Source organism: Lissotriton helveticus, chromosome 2_1 (genome assembly GCF_964261635.1).
Source record: "Lissotriton helveticus chromosome 2_1, aLisHel1.1, whole genome shotgun sequence".
NCBI lineage: Eukaryota > Metazoa > Chordata > Amphibia > Caudata > Salamandridae > Lissotriton > Lissotriton helveticus.
The window spans coordinates 1,946,985,815-1,946,990,734 of record NC_136059.1 but is presented as its reverse complement, the minus strand read 5'-3'; the positions used below and the strand labels follow the sequence as shown (position 1 = coordinate 1,946,990,734).

Here is a 4,920-nt window from a genome sequence, read left to right as displayed (position 1 = left end):
TAAGTTATTCACATTATTATTATTATTCTTTTCTGTTTTAATATTCTGGGACCCAGTATTGGTGTGGATATTTAGCGATGAAAACTCTTTTTTACGCCCGTAATACTTTCTCACCTTGTAACCGTATATCAGAGATTCCTCTTTGAATATGGCGCCGGCGTTCGTTTGATTATTACGGGCGAACACGAGGCTCGCAACGCAGGCTGAGCATCACCAACTGGTTTAGGCATGCGCATTGATACAGTTTCCTTATTTATTGCCGGCTGACTATGGCGCCCGTTTTGGAACGTCCGGATGGGGGACGTTTCTTGCTGGCATCTTCGTCAACTAGGTAAGTGGGATTTATGCGGTCTATGCCTTACAGGCGATAATTGTGCTTATGTGTCACTTTGAAAGATGGCTATTTGGTTCGGAGACTGGGGTTATGATGGGGGCTTTTTCCTGAACTCATACTGTTAGCGTCACTCATTTCTAAAGCTGATCCATGTTGAAATTGGGCTATTTGTAAAACATGCCTCTACACAAGGCTTCAACAACAGCACGTTGTTTTAGGCAGGTGTATGGGAGAGTCTCTTTTCGTAGGTAATGTTAGTCTAGTGATTGGAGGGGCCGTGGCGCGCTCCTTCCAACTTTGTACTGGGTCTATATACAAGTATAACGGAAACAATCAACTGTTGGGCTCTTTAAATAGGTAATATCTATTGCGTGTTTACCCATATATATTTTTTTGGGAAGGAATCAATTAAATAATATATTAAATAGATACTGTGTTTTACACTAGGACTATTGGCCGCTATGCTGGCTACCTGATACATGGGGCACTGAGGAATATCACCTATTATTTTATTGCGTGTTATTGGATGTGGAGGTAAGATAACCTCTGGAGACCCCTGTGGACGTATTGTGACAGACGTTTTTGAGTTTAATTAATTTTTGTCTGCTTTTGATTATTATGTGTATGCCGCAGCATATGGCCTATTCATGGAGATATACTGTCCGCTTTGTGATTTCCCAATGAGAAGCAGCTATTTGGGTAGCCAATGCAGACCCTTAACTTTGACATTATTATCAGCTTATTGAGCGTTTTTGTTTTATATTTGTACAGTTTGAATCAGGGTTAGCCTAATGTGGAAGGCAAACCTATGATCATCTATGTCCTCCTTTAATTAGGACTCGGGACAATACTTTGGGTCAATTCTGCGAATTAAAATGATTTGGGACGATTGAGGGGCACTACCGGACTGATGCGCCCATTATCTCTATTGCCATTGGTAAGGCTTAATCCGTAATGTGACCTTGATTTTCATGTGGTTGGGTGGCATTTCTTTGTATTCATTAATTCTGGCATGGTGGTAGCATTTATCCTCATGCCTTATGTAAGCTATGTCTTGCCAGTGGTAAGGCTTTACCCGTAAAGTGACTTTGATTTTCATGTTGTTTGGTTGCATTCTCTTGTACTCACTAATTCTAGCATGGTGGTACTATTTATCCTCATGCCACATGTAAGCTATGTCTTTGTTGTTGTTTTTCATTAGATCTTAGGACTGTCCTTATTTGGTTTTACCTTGGGGTACATTGACCCATGTGCACAGACAGATTGGACCAGGATTAAAATAGTTAAGGTGAGATCCTTAAGTTCAGTTTGTGTTTTCTCTTTCTCTTCTTTCTTGTTGCTTCTTGTCTGACTTGTATATATATTTTATATGAATATAGAATAATTCTCTAAGTGATTATCCCGCACGTTTGCGTATGTGCTACAATGCATGGTGTTAGGCCAAATATTGACTGCACCTTATTGATTAATCTTTTCTCTAACAGGGTGCTGTCCCATCAAGGTTATACAAATTTTAACCAAATTGTTATCTAGCAATGTTGAAAAGTGTATAGTCGTAGTGTATATCGTAGGACGTATGTATTTGTACTGTGTCAGGTTTTTGTTGAGACTTGAGTCTGATAACCTTTGGTTCCTTATCAGGTATGCCATTTACAGCCTTTAAGCTAGATTTATATTGCACCTGATTGATGAATGTTCCTCTTAGTAGGACAAGGCTGAATCTAGTGTACATAAAAAATATAAATATATATTTTTTAATCAATGTGTCACTTTGTAATGTTTAAATGTGTATAAATTTGGTGTGTATCTTAAGACGTACATATTTGTAGTATGTCCGGTCTGTATCGTGTATACTTGTGTGGATTACCTTATGGCGTTTTTTATATGTATATATATACGTATATCTTTTTGGAGATGAATGTATAATTGGATATTGGAACATGTTATGTAGCATTTCTGTTAATGTTTTTGCACTGTTCCATGAATGTTGTTGAATTTTTCTGTTTAGTTTACAGATCTATATGTGCTGTACGTAATTTTTACATGTTGGTCTAAATGTTTAGTGTGATTTAGTGTTCTTATATTTGTATGTTTTTTCAGCCCTGACGAAGTTCCAGCTGTGGCACAAAACGCGTTGGCTGATGTCCAATTTTTTACCTCAACTATAATAAAATATATTTTGGATACACTTGGAGCTCACTGACTTTATTCTGGTGCACCTTCCCTTTCCCACGAATTATTGGGCCTGGTTGTTGTGTGTTGATTTCTGAGATCTTGCTTCCCCATGCTACCTGCCTCAGAAGCCTTTGACTGCTTCCCTTCACCACTCTAAGAATGAAGTCGGCTAAAGTTGTGTTTGACCCAACCCAGTTACCATAGCCACAAGGTGACAGACCCAAGGGCACCAGTGGCAAATGACGTCAACAAACACAGTTGGGGCAAGCAGCCCCTGTCTGCCTTGTCCCGCCAAACAGGGACTGACAGTGGCTAACGGTGTAGCTTGCTGCCTGACTGATAAAATTCTTCCGCATTGGGGTATGAGGAGCTTTAAAAAAGTCATTGCAATTACAATTTGACCAATGGAAAGAACACGAATGAGAATTTATCAGCTAATGTAGAACAAGAGAACAAAAAAGAAGAGAACCTAATTTTCATCTTGAAAAAACAAAAGAGACAGCTTGTGATTTCTTATGCATGGAAAATGACACAAATGTCTACACGCAATACAACATGCACAGGGCTGCTACAACTATACTGTGTGTATTTTTGACATGTATTGTACCCATGAAATCAAATAACCCCGCATTTAGCCCCTAAAACACCCTACCTGACAGCCAGCAACCTACTTTCTCGGGAATCACTGATAGCGTTTTGAAAGCATACAGCTTCAAACCAGAGGTCAAGTGTACACGGGAGGGGTTCAAACTGTGACACTCATTGACGCCGTTACTGAGAGTTTAAATTCGACGAAGGTGCAGCAACCAAACTAGGCCTCACAGTATCTCTGTCTGAACCATCGTCTTCTTAATTCTCACCTGGCAATGAACCTACAAGGTTTCTCAAAAGACCCATTAACCAAGGACAGGGAACCAGCAGTTAACAATTATACGAAGACCGCACGAAATGCGAAATGAAAAGTCACATTGCAAAAAATTACGCCATGAATTCCTAAGGGGGGGGACTGCGTGGAAAATCAGAACAGTTCTCCAAGGCAAATGAATACTGTTTTGCATTGGAATTTCATGATGAATTTGTACAGATCCAGTTTTTCTGCCAAATTGATGAATCTTCCATTGCTTCCTTTGGAGGAACTATGTATCCGGAAAACAAAAACAGTTCTTGTTGCATCAACAGAAAGAACCGCAACACAATTGATCATGTTGCTTGTGAACGAACGTCTCCATAAATAGATCTGTCAACATCTTAAGGCAAGAGAGGCACAATTAGGGGATGTAAACACAACTCTATAGTTTGCAGATGTCTTGGCCGTCTAGTCCAAGATGACATGCCGTAGATTAGCACATTCTGTTTGGCGCTTGCTTCTCCGTGTCTTTATGTCCATCATTTTCTTGATCAATCTGTCTCTGTGATTTGCATTCTCTCTCACATTTGTGGTGTACGTGCTGGATATCTGTGTGTGTGGCCCCGCTATCTATCCAGCCCGTATTTGTGTCCCATCCTGACCCCACTTTTTCAGAGTGGAAACCATCTGTTACAAGGACAAATTATTTTACGTAGAAAAGCTATGAACCATGTTTTTTCGATAAGTCTGGCTTGTGAATGAACTAGTCGCTAATTTTCCATAAGCATGCAAAAGTCATTTCAACCACAAACCTGGAAAGGATGTTTAAGGTTCTTTTATTAGGGAAAGTTAATTACGGATATTATGTAGACAAATGTCTTGTATTCTAAACCCTGATCATTTTTAATAAACCTTTTGCACTACATCAGGTCATATGAGTTCATTTTTCTGTAATGTTGAAAGAAATGTATTTCTCCTTAAAGAAAGCAGCAATTTTTGCAACAATTTTGCAGTCTAGTCTGCAGCCGTGTTTCTTCTTCGGATCATCCACTGGGGTGGCCGATTTACGCTTACAGGTATGTCACATGTTTAGTGGTCACTGGAGAAACACAGATGGGCAAATATTTAAAGCCATGGACTGTCATTCTCAGGATCTTCCCTTGTTGATAGGGAATAGTGAGTCTTTTCAGCATTACTTTCACATGAAGCAAGCATTGGCAAAGCCAATAGGTCTCTCTTTTGTAACCTATTGGCGTTGTCAATTGTTTTTAGCTATGATGCTGTGCAGCTTAGCTAAAGATAAAAACAAAAAAAACACAAACCCCTTAGATGCAGCCACCTGTGCCATTTTGTAGGTGAACGCAGCACGAATGCGCACGCCTAAAAAATTACGCAGGTTTTTTTTCTTTTTTGTTACTAATCCAAAATCGATAGGTAACTAAAAACACAAAATAAAACGAGCAAATGCATTTTTTTTTATAGCGGGCAGAGGAGTGGAAGCAGCACAAGGCATGGTGGCGGAACAACAAAACACTTGTGAGGGAGGAGTTCGGGGAAGGAGGAT

General features: G+C 39.6%; 1 long non-coding RNA gene across 1 annotated transcript; it reads left to right on the top strand.

The window, feature by feature from the left end:
- Nucleotides 1-297: 297 nt before the first annotated feature.
- On the top strand, nucleotides 298-4,281 carry LOC144819982 (uncharacterized). The gene is made up of 2 exons (XR_013607654.1): nucleotides 298-331; nucleotides 2,435-4,281. It is a non-coding gene; the product is annotated as an uncharacterized LOC144819982 (long non-coding RNA).
- The last annotated feature ends 639 nt before the right edge of the window (nucleotides 4,282-4,920 follow it).